Source organism: Rattus norvegicus, chromosome 1, assembly GCF_021556685.1.
Source record: "Rattus norvegicus strain SHRSP/BbbUtx chromosome 1, alternate assembly SHRSP_T2T, whole genome shotgun sequence".
NCBI lineage: Eukaryota > Metazoa > Chordata > Mammalia > Rodentia > Muridae > Rattus > Rattus norvegicus.
The window spans coordinates 124268746-124289381 of NC_141534.1; the positions used below are offsets into that span (position 1 = coordinate 124268746).

The 20636-nt window shown below is 35.4% G+C and overlaps 1 long non-coding RNA gene across 1 annotated transcript in view; it reads right to left on the reverse strand.

The window, feature by feature from the left end:
* The window catches only part of LOC148007683 (uncharacterized), a 107036-nt gene extending 91091 nt beyond the window's left edge, over positions 1–15945 (reverse strand). Inside the window, exon 1 of the long non-coding RNA XR_015646650.1 lies at positions 15874–15945. This is a non-coding gene — a long non-coding RNA (uncharacterized LOC148007683). The remainder of the gene's footprint in view (positions 1–15873) is intronic.
* Between the last annotated feature and the right edge of the window lie 4691 nt (positions 15946–20636).

Below are 20636 nucleotides of genomic sequence, written 5' to 3' on the forward strand. Positions count from 1 at the left end.
ACTTCAATGATATTCTGCATTAGTCAGATTTTGCTTGATAAGGTGGATTTTTAGAGGATCTGATGTGCTCATGTAAATGAAGCACTTGCCATTAACATAATGTTTGTTATTTACTAAAAGCATTGGTTTGTGATTGAATGATGATTTTTTCTTCTGTTTTAAAAATTGTTACTTTGATATATTTACTTTTTTGTTTGAATGCCTTTTAAATAGGGGCTTACTTGTTCAATTTAGCTGGAATGGAAATTCACTTGATGAGAGGGCTGTCTTTTAACTCAGAGATTTATTGACTTCTGACTTGTAAGTGCTACATGTAAACTCACATGTCACCACAGTTAGCTATATTTTAATGTTAATTATGTGTACATGTATACATCCTCTCTGTCTCTATCACTGAGACTCTGTCTCTCTATTTTTAAGCCCGAACTTGTGTCTGTGTGCGTGTGTCTTTCTCTGTCTGTCTTTCTGTCTGTTTCTGCTCTGACTCTCTCCCCCCCCCCCCTCTCTCTCTCTCTCTCTCTCTCTCTCTCTCTCTGTGTGTGTGTGTGTGTGTGTGTGTGTGTGTATGCATATGTGTAGAGGTATTAGGTGCTAAAGGCTGTATATGTATCAAGATATGCAGTTACATGTAATTTGACATTCCTGACATGAGTTCTTAGAAACAATTTTGCAGTGCAGTATTACTTTTTATAAGAAGAATCATCACTCAACATCAGTATGCAACTTTAAACCTTGGTGATTCTGTGGCCAGTGAATATGAACATGGAGTACAAACAAAAATGTAGAGTAGCTCCTGAATGTTAATGATTCTACAATTATTTATGTTTCAATAAATGTAAATTATATTGACTTAATAATATCCTTTTCTGCAAGACAAAGTGTACCTGGGAAAGAGAAATGCATCAGGAATTACAGAATGTGCTTCGATTTGGACAATCAGCCCTGTGTCCTACAATCAAGGAAGGAAAACATTTGCAAAACAACACGGTGACTTTGAATGCATACGGGAATACTCAGCTTCCTATTCTATAGTATTACTTTCAGAAGCTATCCCTGTGTGGATAACTTTACTTCAATATAGGACTGAGCAGATAAGGATGGCAATATATTAATACATATCATATTGAGAGAAGGAATGACCACTCTTAAACAGGCTGGGCTACTGCAGATCAGACGCTCTGAATCTTCTATCAATGCTGGAGATGTTTAAAACTTGCTGCAAAGATTATTCTGCCATCTTGATTTTAAAGATACCTTTCAAAGATTGATTCCTAATATTAAAAATCCTGTGAAATTACAATGCCGTAGTATTGTATTTATCAAAATTGTCCGAGGGTACTTGGTAACAAGTACACAAGTTACAGTAAAGTATTATATAGAGAGGCAATGTTTGCATCAATAGCTTTTTTTCGGGACAGGAAGATGCTGTGCAGAATACACTGGATTTACATGTACAGTGTTCCGTCTTAATCTGCCAGCTATTGGGTTAAAAATAATGGTTTTTATGTAAGGGATAATGGCAACGATAATGTATGGTTTTCTAAACAAGAAAAGGAATCCTAAATGTTTTTACATTTTATACATGTACTATGTGTCAATGTCAGATCAGGACACTGAAAACACTGAAAGAAATCCCTGTGTTTCATCATACTGTTGTGTGTTGGTTTGTTTGTTTGTTTTTACTGGAATTTTTTATTTATATTTCAAATGTTATTCACTTTCCCGGTTTCCTAGACATAAGCCCACTATCCCAACTTCCTTCCTTCCTTCTCTAAGGGTGTTCTCATCTCCATCAAGCCCCTCCTGCCTTCCCCCCAACATTCCCCGACAGTGAGAGTCCAACATTGGCAGGACCAAAGGCTTCCCCTTCCGCTGGTGCCAAAACAAGTCTTTTCTCTGCTACCTATGCAGTTGCAGCCCTGGGTCAGTCCATGTATAGTCTTTAAGTAGTGGTTTAGTCCCTGGGTGCTCTGGTTTTTTGCCATGGTTGTTCATATGGCGTTCCAAGCCTCTTAAGTTCTTTCAGTCCTTTATTTCATCCAATGGGGGTCCTTTATTTGCTGCTCCAAACTCTGCCTCCATATCCCCACCTATGAATATTCTTGTTTCCCCTTTTATGAAGGAGTGAAGAAGAACCTCACATTTTATGAGCTTTTCATTTTCTCTGATTAGTGGAGTCCTCCTTTTATCCTCTTCCTCCTTTTTCTCCTCTAATTCCTCCTCCTTTTCTCCTTTATTTTATTTCTAATTTTGTTCATATTCTGTTTAATTTTTGGAATTTGTTAGATAGTGTCACATTCTGTAGAGTAAGTTGGGCAAAAATATGAAGTAAATATTTTGCTTCTATTTCTTGAATGATATGATTAATATGTAAGTCAATATATCTTGAATGCTTTAATTTGATTTGTAAATGTGAATTTGACTTTGATCATCAATTAATTTTAGAATTTTCTGTTTTGTGAAAAAGTCCAATCATGTTGGCACATGCCCTTATATCTAACAATTTAGAGTCATAGGAAGAGAGTCTACTATGAGTATACTTACAGCCAGAATTACATTTTAGAATTTGTAACAAAAACAAAAATATATTAATAAAATTCAAATTGTAGTATAGTAGCAAAAAATTATTTCTTCTCTCTCTGTATTTCTAGTGGTAAGCAGCAGGTTGCTGAATTAGCAGCTTATATCTCAAACCACAGAGAAAAAGCAGAGAGACTTCTCTCAAAACCTTCCACAAACAATCATCAACTAGGAGTCAACTGTTTAAAAATTAGAAACTGATCATTGACATCTCATGAAACCACTGCATTCTACTCCTTGTCACCACAGTCTTACAACCAATTTATAATAAAAGTATACTATACAAATTTAAAAGACTCCATTATTTTTCATAGAATGAACCATGTTTAAAACCTTAAAGTGTCATTGAGCTTCAAGTCAATACTTTCAATGTTACCCCTGTAAAATCAAAATATAGTTACATATTTTAGCATAACAGCACATAAATCATATATAATTTTTCTCTAAAATGATTTCAGGCTGTTCTGATTAATGGTTAGGATGACCTTCAGCATCATATTATTCTGTCCCTACCTCCTGGCTGCTGTTGTTCCTTGTGTGTATAGTATATCTGCATTTGTGATGAAGGTCATTCAAATCTGTTTATGTTAGGCAAATATTTTACCAAAGGTTGAATATCAAACATATCTGTCCTTGGAATTAAAAACCCAATAGCATTTCCATTTTCAAGTTTTTCACAATCCAAATTCTCTATAAAACTCTAACATCTCATTTTGAAAAGGGGGCTCCTTTAAAAATGTACTTTCTAACCTCCAGAGAGAAGAAGCAATCAACGATGTGAACAGAGAAAAATCAAACCACAATCGTGTTAATACCTCTACATCTTATTACCTGTGATCCACTTATATTTTCTGGGATATTTGAAAGGGTCTGAGCAACATCACCATCATCATCATCGTCATCATCATCATCATCATCATCATCATCAACAACCACAGCAACAACAACAACAACAACAACAACAACAACAACAACAACAACAATAACAACAACCTCATTGTGAGTTATCCAGAACGTTAAACACAAATACAGAATGTATCTGCTTATATTTTGATATTTTAAGCCCTGACAATGGCATACAAGAATTAGGCAGGAAGAAAGGATTTTATGAGTGTAGAGAAACTATATAAAAAATGATGGGGCATATTTGGGGGATACATTGGAATGTAGCAAATAAATGGAGATGGGGGAATGGAAAGGATAGAGTGTAATACTAAGGAGGACAGCTATATGTAGGAGTCAGATCAGTTCTTAATATATAACATAAATAACAAATAAAGGATATTAAAAAATGGGAGAGAATGATAGAACTAGACATCTCTTCCCACCAAATGAAATCTCCGACCCCATGTATTGGCTCTATCTACTATATTTTTGGCCAATGTGTCCTCATTGTAATACTCCAATCACTTCAAGCTATTGCCTAAGCTACTGATTGCTGCATAAGGCTGATGATGGCTCTATTGTTGAAGACAACACCTACATTTCTTTTGAACATAGAGAAGACAAACAGGTGCCTCACTTAAACATTTACTTTTTGAATACTGTTGCTGGTACAGAAATGTGTTTGGCAGGGTTATTGAGGGAAAACTTTACTATTTGACCTACCACACTCAGCTGCCTACAGGATACAATGCTGCAATCTTGGCACCTTCAAGGAAGTAAGCAACCACTATATGACTGGATTTGAGACATACAGAGTGAGATAGAACACATTTCTTCCATTGTTCTCATGACAATATACTGGGGTTTAAGGTTTAAAGCAGGTATTATTGTCTGCTGTGCAAATGTTGATGCAAAATGATTCCTAATAATATTCTGTTATGCCCATATATAATTATATTGCTCTATTGTTATCACAAAAGCTAGCATATATAATAGATGGGGCCAATTACAGAGAACTATATCTGCACACATACAAAGTGAAAGACCTTGGATCATACTTTCATAAATGAGTCATTACCAGCTAATCTCTTCCTTCATGGCTCAGGAAAGATTTTTAGAAGTCATGGTAGGAATATTGTAAGGCACAGTGGTACTGGGATGAATGCAAGCAAGTGATCAATAATGTCCAGACACAACAGGACTGATATACATATATACTTATATAAATAAGGAAGCCATGCAAAGGATCTGCAGAGGTTTTGCAGGTCAAATTATTTGGTGTCCAACCACTAATATCTGTATCTGAATATGATCTACCTCACTAAGAAGTTCTCTCATTGTGACATAATTTCTAATATCAAAAGTGCTTTGGTCCAGTACAGTTTCATGGGAATAGAACCTACAATCAAGCAGGTACTTCATTCTAACTTACATAAATCAATGGTAATTTTGAATTTTTGTATTCATAATATATTATATTTTTGACCATGCTGGTAATTTCCCATATATTTTGACTCCCAATTTAATATTTTCTTCGACTTTCTCTGTAAGTATGTATCTCTGTGTGTCTATGTGCTTCTTATGTTTTATCATTTTTGATTCCATTGGTTGTTTGTTCTGTTTTAGTCAGGTTAGCTTTTTCTTTTCATGTTTTCCAAGGGGTGGGGTGAGAACATGAGGAAATAGGTCATTTTCCAGATGGAAAGAATCAGGGAGGATGAAATAATGAGGCGGAATATATTGTCTGAAAAAATCAATTTTCAAAAATTATTAATTCAAAAACTGATACAGATTGATATTATTTCATCTTCATGTATTAACATTTAACTAAGCAAGTCTTCAGAGGATAAATTTCTATTGGTCAGAGGAAAACTTGTGCAGGACAATCCTCTATTTCTACTCTGATGCCTTCCTGGATAGAACTCTGTTTTAATTGGAGTTCATTTTACATACTCTTTCAACTCACTGGTGAATCAAATTATTTCATTCACTGGAACAGTGAAGTTTCAACCCAGGAACTGCCATAGCCTGGGGATACTTCCTAGACTGAGCAACGCCCCTATGTCTCAATGGTTTAGAATAGAATGAATATCATTTGATTTGATTTGTACTGTCCTTTTTTTCGAGCATGAAATATAAAGTTACTGAAAAATATTTTACTCTAATTATGTCTCAGATAAAGTAGTTATTTGTTTATTTATGTCATTTAAACCCCCTTCTTTTGGTGATTTGTGATGCATCCTCCCAAACTGCAGCCTAGGGTTCCTTCTCACTAGTTTAATCCAAAGTGTACTCAGACGGGTAGTCCCAGTTCATCTCTCTCAGTGTGGAATTACAGGTTACAGCATGGTAACTTCCGTCTACATTTTCATATTTGAAAAATTCAGTCCCTAAAAGAATTGAAATTCAAAGGTAAATGAATGGAACTAGAAAACATCATACTGAATGAAATTTTTCAGACCACCAAGACAAATATATTATCTATTTGCTTTTATGAGGACATTAGCTGTTAAATCAATGAACCAATGTACAACCTACAGAAGCAGAGAAATTGTGTTTAGAGTTTGGGACTAGGAGTAATAGATAGGTCTCCTTAGGAAAAGGAACTAGAATAGATCAATATGCATGGTATGGGTCTTGAAAAGTGAGGGAACAAGTAGTGATAATTAGTGAAGACGTGAGTAGAGGAAGGAATATGAAGATAAATAAAATTAAGAGGCATCCTATGGTTACTGTGTTAACAAACAGTAAATCCTTTATGAATGTTTGCATATGAATGCAGTTTAAAAGATTTCTTTTAACATTATGTTTCTGGAATCAGAAGTTTTGATTATTTACTATAGGTTAGGTAGAAATGCTATGACTTTGTGCATATCCTATTTAGTGAGATGATAATTCTGAACCTGCATATAACTGTATTCCTGAAGGCATAACATTATAAAGTCACATGCACCCAACTGTTACTGTATGTGGGACAGGGAAAAGGGTAAAGGATAATGAACAAATGTGGAGTGGCACTTTGAGATGTTGATCTTCATTAATTAACTGAATATTGTTGATAGATTCCAATTCACCAAGATCTGTCTGTCTTTCTATCTATCTATCTATCTATCTATCTATCTATCTATCTATCTATCTATCTGTCATCATTCTACCTACCTACTTACCTACATATCTACCTACTTATCTATAATTTATTATTATGGATATAATAAATTTGGCATCAGCAAAACTTCATGCATGAATTTCCGCATTATATTTGTGTGTGTATGTGTGTCTGTGAATTTCTTAGCGTGGCTTGATCATATTCAGCTTTTCCTTCCATTTCTTCCAGATGAAATCCTTCCCTGCCCATCTAGTTTTGTATCTTTTTCAGAAACAATTTAAACTGGAGTATATATAGCTGTGAATCCACCAACTTGTTACACTAACAGGCCTGGAAAAGTTAGCTACTGATGCAATAGTGGTATGAGTGACATGAAAATAACCAGCCTACCTTCTTGTTGGATTCAAAGCTTTTTCCCCAAATTGAAATGTATAAATTGTCCTGTTATTTGAATCAAAAACCTGTAGCCAAACATAATATAGGCCTGAAGGGAAAGCAAATGTTATAACTCTGATAAAAGAACATAGTATTAATCTAAGTCCTAATGACTTATCCTTAGACCCATACCTTACTGTATTTTTCAACCGTCTTGAGAGAAGATTCTTCTGCTAGAACATCATGCCTAACATAAAGATCAATAACTGTTCAAGATGCATGGAGTAAGAGAATGCTCAATTCCAGTCACTAAGTAAAATGTCTATATCCTGTTTATCTCCCAGGGTTCATGATTCATTGTGGAAGAAAGGCTTGTAGAGTTATAAGTATTATAGACAGTATAGAACTAAAGTCAGCTTTCTTAAATGTTGTGACTACTGCTGACTACTACACACTGACTTCAGTGTAAGATACACAGAGATATATTCTCTTTTTCTCTGTCTCTCTGTCTCTCTGTCTCTCTGTCTCTCTGTCTGTCTCTCTCTCTCTTTCTCTCTCCTTCTCTCTCTCTGTGTGTGTGTGTGTGTGTGTGTGTGTGTGTGTGTGTGTGTGCCATGACCACATATAAAGGTCACAGAAAAATTTGGAGAGTCAGTTCACTTCACGTGTTTGTATATGTATTCTAGAAAGAAAACTGAAATTGCCAGGCTTAAACAGCAATCACCTTTATGTAAATTGCCAGGGTCATAGGATGCCTAGAGAGGCCTCACCTGCCTAGAAGAGGAGGGGGTGAATATTTGAAAGGTAGTGGGAGCGGTGGTGACATGGGAGGGGGACAGCAAGCAGAAAGTAAAGGGAAGAAATAAAATATAAAATTAAATTTTAAAAAGTTAAAAATGATTTTCACATACATATGTTCTAGTGGTAATAAATATATAAGTCAGGAAACTCACAATATCATAGGTCTGTATTTCATTGTAGGGGAGTTTTTACAAAACAATGGTATAAATATGAAGGGAAACTGGTGACAGACTAAGTGTCTTACTAAGGTTTTTACTTCTGTGAACTGAAACCAAGAACAAGACAGCACTAATAAATATCATATTGAATTGGGGCTGGGTTATAGGTTCAGCGGTTCAGTATATTATCTTTAAGGTAGAAGCATGGCAGTGTCGAGGCAGACATGGGCCTTCAAGGGTTGAGAGTTACACCTATGTTATAATGGCATCAAGCAGAAGATTGAATCCCAGATAGCTAAGATGTGGGTATTGAAGGCCACACACACAGTGACACCCTTACTCCAACAAAGCTACATTTCCTAACAGTGCCACTCCCTGGGCCAAGCATAAACAAACCACTGAATAAATGGTGATGGTAGTAGCAGCTGAGATTTGAGGAATGAATGTGAGGAAGGGTAAATATCCCTAAAGTGGTTTTGAAAAAGGCATATGGAAGCAAACTTCTGTAAGAGGGGCTTCACTACACAAATATACATAGAAACATTTTACAAATAAGATTAACTAGTAATAAGACAATGGTTTCAAGACAGGACACTATAGCCAGACAAGTACATGGCCCAGTGCCAGATTGGGTTGTCTACTTTTAATTCACTTTTCAGAGAATTCCCGTACAGTCCATCCCATTAAAAACCTTCTTGGTTACTATACAGGATTTTAAAGTAAGACCCTATTGCTGAAGTCAGCACACGGTTAAGACAGTGAACAGAGATAAATTTATCTAGCATTGCCCAATCAGCTTGATTCTACTGTGTATCTTAGTGGATAGTTTTCACAGTACCAGAATATATGGAGCAGGCTACTGAAGGTAAATGAAATCACTACTTTGTCAAGCTTGGAAATACTCCCTGCCCATGAATACTAATACTTCCAATACAGTGATGAAATGCCTATCATGAGAATAACCAACATTTTTAGTTGGATTTGAGTCCCAAAATGAATTCCAAAATTGGCACAGTTTTCCGTAGTAGGATCCTGCACCTAAGCAGTGCATTCATACTACTTGCACATCGACTACTATTACCGTGCTAAGTCTTACTGATTTAAATCAACCCATAAATCCTAACCATACCAATAAATAAGTGTTCCCATGAAAAATATTCAGAGACTAGAAAACCACACATACACATGTATAAATGAGTAGGCATAATTTATTTCTTAAATAAGAAGGCAGTGATTCTTGTTTATATTGTATAAGTTAATATATGCAATTTTCAGAGTTAGCACATGTAGAAATTTCTGAGTAAAAATATGTGGTATAATAATAATGATATATGCAAAATAGTTGATAGATTCCATAAACCCATGTGGATGGTGCTTTCCATGTATTCGTGATCATTAAATAATTAAAACAGTGAATTCAGACGAAGGTACCATCATGATAGACATTATTGCTTTTGTGAGTTGAAAAGGTGACAGGATGACAGTAAAGGCAATGTTACTAATGCATCATGATTCCAAATTGCCTACACCAATATACTATGTAAATGTTATGATTTTTCCCTTCACCATTTGTGGATGTTCTTTGAAAAGAAGGAGGTCAAAATGTTGAAATGCATAAAATAGTAGAGAAAAAAGGTAATATTGGAATTGATAAATTTGTTGTGCTGCAGTTTCTTTTTAAAAAGTCTGAAATACGAAGATTATGACCTTAGGTTTTATATAAATTCCAGTTTAATCTATGAGTTACTTTCTTACTACAGACCAGTCTTAGGAACTAAGTGCTCCAAATGTGAATTTTATAAACAATGCTTTATCATCCACTTGTGGTATATGGGTGATTTTGGAAGCAGATTTATAGTATGGAGAATCATTTCTCTGAGGAAAATGAAACTGTGAGAGAACTAAGGTTGAAAAAGTAAGAGGACTACTTCAAAAAGCAGTCCTGTAGCTAAATAAAAATTAAATTTCAAAGAATATCTATGAGCTTGTGAGATTCAGAAAAACTCATGAGTATATTTGTAATACTTATTTCATCCTCATGGGTTTTCTAAAAATTTAAAAACTATTACTTTAAAGTTTGCTATTGAGACCCTTTGAATTTTGGAAGTTGATTGTGCTCTAAGTCTTGCCAAAAATAAGTTCAAGAATTCTTGGTGAAAATTTGTTGAATGCAAAGGATAATTTGTTAGAACTTCAGGCATGGGCAGAAGTTGGAAGACTTCTGATCACAAACCTATTAGCTATTATTAGTGGACAATATTTATTTCCTTAAATACCCTCTCTGATTTTGCAACCAAAATATTTTAAAGGAATTCTAAAACAAGAATTTCTTAGTTCAGTTCATATATGAAGTCAATGAAAAAGTTCCACACTGGGACGTGGTGATTTGCCAGGCAATGGGAAACCTATAATTACCTATGTCTTTACATATATATGGTGTCTAGTTCCATTTCTTTGGGGAGAAATTGATGCTTTTATCTCAGAAAATAATGATTGTGTAGTAAGTATGCAATCCAAGGCCAGAAAGTAACTAAAGCATTAGTAAAATTAAACAAAAAATATATTACGAAGCCTGAAATTAACATACAAGAAGTGAAAATCATTAGTACTAGGCAAAAAATTCAGAAATGTGGTTTAAGTTATATACGTTTGTAAGGGAGGAAGTAAATACCTTAGGAACAGGATTACTTTTATTCTAGAAAAAAATTACCTATCAAATTTAAGAGAAAATTGCAGAACAAAATATCTTTACCGTGGAGAGGCAAGTTGGACAGATAATTTTTTTAATCTTTTCCCCATCTTTATTAAATTGGATAATTCTTATTTACATATCAAATTTTAATCCCTTTCCTGGTTTCCAGTCCAACATCACCCTAACACCTCCCACTCCCTGTCTAGTTGAGTGTTCCCCTCCCAAACCTTCCCCCATTACTGCCCTCCAACTAGACACCCATTCACTGAGGTCCAGCTTTGGCAGGACCAAGGGCTTCCCCTTCCACTGGTGCCTTACTAGGCTACCTATGCAGTTGGAGCCCAGGGTCAGTCCATATATCGTCTTTGTGTAATGGCTTAGTCCCTGGAAGTTCTGATTTGTTGACATTGTTGTTCTTATGGGGACTCAAGCCCCTTCAAGCTCTTTCAGCCCTTTTCCTGATTCCTTCAATGGTGGTCCTGTTCTCATAATATGGATAGTACTTTTTTAATAGTTTAATACTGTGTTAGACATTGAAGACTTTTTAGTGTGATCATCCTATAAAGAGGCTTCAATGGTTGCTTTGATAAGGGACTTATTTGTCCAGTATGCCAATGGAAAAAAATACTTGGGAGAATAAACTATCCTCCTGGGTAATTCTGAGGCATACATACATTCATTCAGAGGCAAACAGGACTCACCATTTGGGCTGAAAGTTCTTATATCATACAATACATTTCCACATAGTACAGACTCAGTTTTCTGGCCTTACTGAAAACGAGTATATTTCTTGGTAATGATGTGAGAGTACTGAAGGATATAACTGTGGGAAGAATCTGAATCTAGGGTTGTCAAGAGCACTGCTACTTACTTGGATTCTGAGGAAAATAACATGGCTATTCTTACATTGAAAGAATTTTTAAAGAAACTTATCACTCTTTTTAATTAGGCATTTTATTCATTTACATTTCAAATGATATGCCATTTATCTCTTATCCCTCCACAACGCCCAATCCCCTTCCTCCTCTCCCCATCCACTTTGCCTGTTTGAGCGTGCCTGGATACAATGCCTAGACTGTGAGACACAATCTTGACATAGCTCATATGCCCAAGAAGAGGGAAATAAGTAGACAGTGGACCAAGGGACATACCAAACATCTTTTTTTTCTGCGAAAGCAATGTAGCAATTTGAAAAATCCTAATAATATTCTGTTATTCCCTTTAATTAATATATTGTTCAGCCATGATCACAGAACCTACTATCTCTTATTGATGGCCACAAAGGCAGACATATACATGAAGAATGTGTAGAGAATAAGAGAGATTTGGTAACTCAGTAATAAATGCAAGTTCTCTATCAAAACTTTCCCTTCATCTCTCATGATTCTCTGTGTTGGGTGAAAACTAACAGCAAGTGGGAATAGAAAGAATGCAACCAAGGAACCAATTTTTTCAGATATAACAGACCTAACTCACATGTCATCTCATATAGATCATTAGAGCAGGCATATGGTTTCCATAGAGTAAAGTGAATTGGCTCCCATTACTGAGAGAAAGAACAAAACACAATCTACGATGTCTAACCATGAAGCTATTTCCAAAATACAAATGTTCCTAAAGGAGAAATTAATTTAATATGGTGGAGTCTAACTGATTATAGAAATCACATTCCTGGAAGGTTTTATTCAAAGCAGTAGACATCCAAATCATATGAACTCAATGGTATTTTAACAAAATATTTTGAATCCTAATTCAAAATTTGAATTTCAAATTCAATTAATGTCTTTCAAAATAAAAACCAATAAAATTGAACAAAAGAGAAAGAGGAAAAGAACATCAGTTTGTTCCAGCAGATTTCAAGATAAGATCATGAGGTATACACACAATAAAATTTCTTTGCTGGACATAGACAATTCAACCTTGTGCTATCCAGCAAAGTTTCCCTGGTGGTTATCTTTCATAATGCTAGAAAATACTATCGAGGCTTCATTAAGAAAAAATAATGGTTTTCTTATCCATTAATAATCCTTATATGCTACAGTAATGACTGGCCTAGTAAAATGCATTAACATTTTAACTGTGTAAAGGGAATTATGTGCTTAATCAACCAAATTATTAATATGAGGGAGGCCAGTACTACAGGAGAGAATTCAGGAATGATACTACAAACATGATCAATAAACTTGGCTAGGGATTTTAAAGATCCTACCAGAAAACACACTAACAGTGCTTTACTAAATATCGATTTTGTCAAATTCCCTTTTAAATATTTCTGTTACGTCCTTTGGCATGCATTGCTGATTATTTCTGTAGATAACAATTCTATTACTAATTTTTTGTTGGCATAATGTTACATATCCACATAAAGGACAGTGAATAAGCAACAGTCAGTACTCAGACACAGTTGGGGATTCTAAATGTCCCTATACTGGGTAAAAACTAGAGGACAGGAACTAATGCCTTGGAATGTCTCTAGAAAGGGCCTGGCTCTTGTCAACATGGCCTCCTACAGTTAGAGTTACATGTGTGCCCCTCACAAGTTTGAGCAAAAATTCAAGAAAGGAAGAGGAGGGCTTCTCAATATTCCAACTCAATCTGCACACATTCTTACTGACATAGATGGCTAAAGGGGTAGCAAGTGTCCTGTATCCTTAGAAATGTGGTCACTGCTAAGGATAAACAGAACATATTTAAGAAAAATAAAACAACAGACAACAAAAACAGAGGGAGCATCCTGTTAAATAGTGAGAGATTCAATTTTTTTTATTAAAATCAGGAACAGGACAAGAAGGTTCATTCTTCCTGTCTTATTCAGCAAAGTATTAGGAGATTCCTTTGACTAAGATATTATTTTATGCATAAAAGTTTCTAAATGTGGCAGCAGAAACCTGATAATGATTAAAATTACTTTCAGCAAAGTAACAGAGTGAAAAAATTAATGAAAAGCCATGTCCAGAAATAAATATTTTGAAGAACAAACTATGTAAACAATGTCATTTATAAAACGTTATGTATAGGTTTGCGGATTTAGCTCAGTGGTAGAGTGCTTGCCTAGCACGTGCAAGGCCCTGGGTTCGGTCCCCAGCTCCGAAAAAAAGAAAAGAAAAGAAAAAAAAACATTATACATAATACTGTTATATAATATATATTATATAACAACATTTTATATAAAATGTTACATATGTATTACCTATGCATATATTTGATGATGACCAATAATATCCTTCACAGAAATTAAAAAATAATGTTGTAAAATTATATGGAGACAAAAAAGATACCCTGTAATATAAACCTGAACAGTAAACAAATTTGAGGAGATATCATCATGCAAGATTTCAAATTGTATTGTGTAATAGCTGAAGTAACAAAAACTATAATGAATGGTGCTTCTCTGTTATTTCTGTATTAATTAACACCTCTTTAGGAGCAACAGCCTCAGGAAACCCTCAGAATGATGTTGGCTTGGATCAAAATAGGCAAGTATTTTATAAATTATTTTTTAAATCTGAAACCCAAACAGCATTTTGAAATACAAAACAAAATACAATAGGTAAAAGTATAGGGCGTGCCTGTGCGTAAATCTGTGTCTCAAAGTCTATTATCAGTCTGCATTCTTTCCTCTTACACATCGTAGAGCATTCAATTTAGTATATTTTTTTCTTTTCTTTTTTTCGGAGCTGGGGACCGAACCTAGGGCCTTGCGCTTGCTAGGCAAGCGCTCTACCACTGAGCTAAATCCCCAACCCTCAATTTAGTATATTTATGGCATACCTGAGTGTGTTAAAAATTGGGTCTCTGATTTTTGTGTCTGCTCGTTTTACTTTGTTGGATTGCCTTGCCCACCCTCAATATGTTCTTTAAATATCTTACTGTATTCCATTTGGTTAATGTTTGTTAATCCCTTGGGTGTAATTTTCCTCATAAGAGCCAGAAAGGGAAGAAATCTGGAAGGGACAGGAGGTGGGGAGAAACTGGGAAGAGTTTAAAAAAAGGAAAAATATAACCGTCATATAAATAAAAAATTAAAATGGAAATGAAAAAATGGGACAAAAATCAATTTTCACGAAAACTAAACACCATTTTATAATGAAAAACAAAATACAATTTCAAAAAGCACAGAAGGAATACAAAGAAACAGAAATAAAAGAAAGGCACACCCTTGGGGATTTATCTGATGGGGGATAGCCAAGCCACCCCCCCAAAAAAAATAACAGCACAAAAAAACCAAAAACAAATCTGCCTTATAATTTGCATATCTTATAAAATTCATCCAAATCAATGGATCAAAGCAAAGTATAGATTACATATCCAAAGAAAGTTATTTCCATTCCACCAGTTTATTATTGAATCTGGGCAAGATTTAAAAGTAAAAACATATTAACAAATAACATATACCGAAAGACACTAAAGTATTGTCTTAACATTCAAACTAGATCACCTTATCTGATCACAGAAGAAAAAGGTTTATTATTCTGTACTACTCTATGGAGTGTATGTGATGTGAGTATATGAGTATGTGTGTGTTTTTGTGCATATATATGTACACACACACACATATATATATATATATATATATATATATATACATATATATACACATGTGGAAACGTGCTGGAAGGTGCAGCACGTTTCCACATGCTTGCAGTTCACAAAACCAAATACACTCTGCCCACTACTCCTTTTTACACCCATTTTGGAAACCCCTTTCCTTTATTATAGCTATCAGAACATCAAAACCCATTCTTACCTAATGACCCAACTATTCAGAAACTGGGAGGTGCAAACTACATCATCTATTGTTTTCTTTCCCTCTGATGATAATCTGTATGTTAACTCTCAAAATGATTTTAATCCCTTCATATCATTCAGTCTATGGCAGATACTGAGATACCACTGTAACTTCCTTTATGGGTGTAATTTTTATGCTAAATCCGTACACAAACTTAAATGTCCTTTTTATTTTCCTGACTGCCATTACTCCCACACACCAATAATCCACAATTTGGTCAGCTCTTTGAAATGCTAATGTTCACCCTGGAAGAGAAGGGACCTGAAGTGACAGGTCAGATTGACAGCTCAAGGGGTGGGGCACAGCAGCAAACACAAGACAGGACAAAGGAAGCAAGGACCAGATCTGATAGCTTTCTGATCCGACTTTTCAGAGTCAAATGCTTGAGATCTAGAGAATAATCTTTTATCCCAACAAATCTGAAATATTTAGTATGAAAAAAATCTTATCTACCTATGAAAATATTTGGGGGTTTGAAAGAGCTGACCTTGTTTGCTGCATTGCCTTGCTGACCAGTCCTAGGGTGCTTGTGACAGGCATCAATGTCTGCCTCTTCTCTGAGCAGGACTTGCTGCATGACTTAAGTAATCACACTGTAACCCGCCCCCAGTCTGTACTAGTGAGCTAGCATAACCCTCCAATCACGCATGCGTGCATGGTTGCTAGGCTGCAGAGATTCAAAATCTTTTCAAAAGCTAATGACACAAGGCAGGCAGATGTGATCTTTAAGCTGTACTATTGCTAGAATGAAAGCGCTGGGTCTTCAAAACCCCTGTATAAATTGGTCAGGGATAAATTCAAGGTGCTTTCTGGGCAATGATGACTACAGGGTATTGAATTATATTCACATTTAGATCTCTATACACAAGAAAGAAAGAGTGCTTAGGAAAAATATAACAAAATTACAGAATGTACGAAAGTACTAGATACTTGTAATATCAGGAGAAATCACTAACGAATAAAAGATGCTACTTTATTAATATTATGCCTTAGATTTTACTTAATCGGGTGGATTTTTAAAGTTTCCATGTGTTCATGTAAATGAAGCACTTACCATTAACATAACGTTTGCTATATACTAAAAGCATTGGTTTGTCATTCATGATGATTTTTTCTTCTATTTTAAAAATTGTTGCTTTGAGACATTTACTTTTTGTTTGATTGCCTTTTACATAAAGTTTTACTCATTGGATTTAGCTGGAATGGAAGTTCACTTCTTGACCGGGCTGTCTTTTAACTCAGAGATTTATTAACTTCTGACTTGTAAGTGCTAAGTGTAAACTCACATGCCACCACAGTTAGCTAGATTTCATTAATGCTAATTATGTGTGTGTGTGTGTGTGTGTGTGTATGTGTGTATAAATTCTCTCTCTCCCTATCAGTGAAACACTGTCTCTCTGTTCTGAAGTCCCAACTTATGTCTGTGTGGGTGTGTCTGTGTGTGTGTGTGTGTGTGAGTGTGTATGTGTAGAGGTATGTAGGTAATAAAGGCTGTATATTTCTCAAGATCTGCAGTTACATGTAATTCCTGACATGATTTCTGAGAAATAATTTTGCAGAGCAGTATTAGTTTTTACAAGCAGAAGCATCACTCAACATCACTATGCAACTTTAAAAATTGGTGATTCTGATGCGCAATGAATACACAAATGAGGCATAAACAAAAATGTAGATAGCTCCTGAATGTTAATATTTGTACATTCATTTAGTTTTCAATAAATGTAAATATGATATTGACTTAGTAATATCCTTTTCTGCAAGACCTGGGATAGGGAAATGCATAAGGAATTACTCAGTGTGCTTTGAATTTGGACAATCTGCCCTGTGTAATATGATTAATGAAGGAAAATTTTGCATAAATAAAAGGTGACTTTGAATGCATATGCGAATATTCAGCTTCCTATTCCATAGCACTATTTTCAGAAGCTATCCCTGTGTGGCTAACTTTGGTTTTATATATGACTGAGCAGATAAATATGGCAATATATTAATTCATGTCATATTGAAAGAAAGGGATGACCACTCATAAACAGACTGGGCTACAGCAGATCAGACCCTCTGAATCTTCTGTCAATGCTGGAGATCTTTAAAGGTTGATGAAAAGATACTTCTGCAATCTTGGTTTCAAAGATAACTTTTAATTATTGATTACTATTAGTAAAAAAGCCTGTGAAATTACAATGCTGTAGTATTGTATTTCTCAAAATTGTCAGAGGATACTTGGTAACAAGTATGCCATAAGTTATACAAATTTATTACCTATACTGGCAATGTTTGCTTCAATGGCTTTTTTTTTCTGGCCAGGAAGATGCTGTGCAGAGTAAACTGGATTTAAATATACTGTGTTTCATCTTAATCTGCCAACTATGTGGCCAAAAGTAATGGTTTTTAAATAAGGGATATTCTGTCTTCCAGATTTTATACAATAAACACAATTGACAAGGATAATATATGGTTATATAAACAAGAAAATGAATCCTAAATTTTTGCATTTTATACATCTACTGTGTATCAAAGTGTGATTAGGACACTGAAAACGCCGAAAGAAATTCCTGTTTTATCATATTATTGTGTGTTTGTTTGTTTTTATTGGATTTTTCTATTTATATTTCAAATGTTATTCTGTTTCCTGGTTTCCTGGACATAAGCCCGCTATCTCATCCCCCTTCCCTTCTTCTCTAAGGGTGTTCTCCTCCCCATCCACCCACTCCTGCCTTCCCCCTAACATTCCCCTACAGTGAGAGTCCACCCTTGGCAGTACCAAGGGATTCTCCTTCCTTTGGTGCCCAACAAAGCCTTCTTCTGCTACTCATGAAGTTGGAGCCATGTGTCAGTCCATGTCTTTCAGTAGTTTTAGTCCCTGGGAGCTCTGGTTTTTTGCCATGGTTGTTCTTATGGGGTTGCAAGTCCCTTAAGATCTTTCAGTCCTTTATTTCCTCCAACAGGGATCCCTCAGGTGCTGCTCCAAACTCTGCCTCCATATCACCTCCTATGAATAATTTTGTTCCCCATTTTGTGAAGCAGTGAAGAAGAAACTCACATTTTATGAGCTTTCCACTGTCTCCGATTAATGGAGTCCTCCTTTTCTCCTCCTCCCCTTTTTTCTCCTCTGTCTCCTCTTGGTTTTCTCCTTTATTTAATTTCTGTTTTATTCATATTCCTTTTAATTTTTGGAACTTGTGAGACAGTGTCTCATTAGGTAGAGTAGGTTGAGCTCAAATATGAAGATAACATTTTGTTTCTATTTCTTGAATGATATGATTAATATGAAAGTCAATATATCTTGAGTACTTTTAACTTGATTTGTAGATGTGAAAATGACGTTGCTCATTAATTACTTTTAAAAATTTTCTTTTTTTGTGAAAAAGATCAGTCACATTGGCAAGTGCCCACATATCTATCAACTGAGAGGCATAGTCAGAGAGTCTACTATGAGTTTACTTACAGTCAGAATTACATTTTAGTATTTGTTTGCAACAACAACAAAAATATATTAATAAAATTGAAATTGTATTGGCTAAATAGTATTTCTTCTCCTTCCGTATCTCTAGTGGTAAGCAGCAGGTTGCTGAATTAGCAGCTTATATCTCAAACCACAGAGAGGAAGCAGAGAGACTTCTCTCAAAACCTTCCAGAAACAATCATCAACCACAAGTCAAATGGTTAAAAATTAGAATCTAATCATTGACATCTCATTGAAACCACTGCATTCCACGCCTTGTCACCACAGTCTCACAACCAAATTATAATAAAAATATATACTATACAAATTTAAAAGACCACATTATTTTTTCATAGAATGAACCCTGTTTAAAACTTTAAAGTGTCGTTTGAGCCTAAAGTCAATAATTTCAATGTTATCCCGTAAAATCAAAATATAGTTACATATTATTAAGATACAAAGAAATAAACATATATTACTTTTTCTCTAAAATGAACTCAGGCCATCATGAGAAATACCTTACCTCCTGGGTTCTGTTGTTCTTCTTGTTTATACTATAACGACATTTGTGATGAAAGCATCCTCTTCCTTTTGGCATCAAAGTTCAACGGGATTTAGCACATTCTTTCCCAAGGAGTACACAAGGCAGATCTCTGAGACTCATGTACCTGAGACCACAAATGAGCCAATGAGGGCTCCTTGTTTTTTGGCGTAGTCTCTGGGAACTGTGGGGAGTCTGGTGAGTTGACACTGCTTTTCTTCCTATGAGGTTCTCTTTAAATAAAATTCAGCTCAGCATTATAATGTTTCATGATATTTGTACTTTTTCATATTTAACAAAATAATTTTTCAGTTAAAAGGCAACATACAAATAAACATATATTCTAACTATGATATTCATTCTTTTAAATTAGTGTTTAATTATCACCCACCAGCTTCTACAACTGAGTATGTGTTTCATTTTTTTTCTTTTATTGGATATCATTTTTATAATATTTTAAATGTCATCCTCTTCATCCATCCCTGCTTCTATGAGGGTTCTCCCTCACCCACCCACCCATTCCCTCCCAACTCCCAACCCAGACTTTCCACTACACTGGGGCATCTAGGACTGAGTTCCTCTTTTCCCATTGATGCCCTACAAGGCCTTCTGAGTATGTTTCTTATCCCGAAGCCATTTTCAATAGCCAAAGACTCCATAGTACTTATCAATTTTCCATGCACTATTCTTTTACTTTTTTCCTGCCATAAATATACTCCCAATAATTTATGAAGTACTCAGATAAAACTTTTACATCAAATTAAAAAACATTTTGTGATTATTTGTAAACTGTAAACCCATTAAATTTTAAACAAACACCATTTACCTAGGGATCCTTCCCATATGCTGCCACCAAGCCCACACTATCACTGATGCCAATAAGTGCTTGCTGACAAGAGCCTGATATAGCTGTCTCTGGAGAGCCACTGCCAGAGTTTGACCAATACAGATGTGGACGCTTTCAACCAACAGTTAGACTGAGCACTGGGACCCAATGAGGATTTAGGGGAAGGACTGAAGGATCTGAAGAGGTTTGCAACACGATAGGAAAAACCACGATAGTAGCTAGCCAGACCTCCAAGAGCTCCCAGGGACTAAACACCTAAGCAAACAGTACACAGTGAAGGACCCAGAGCTCCAAGCTGCAAATGTATCAGAGGATGGCCTTAGGTAGCATCCGTGGGAGGGGAGGCCCTTAGTTTAGGAAGGATCAATGCCCTAGCATAGGGGAATGCTAGGGTGGTGAGGCAGGATTGGTCTGGTGGAT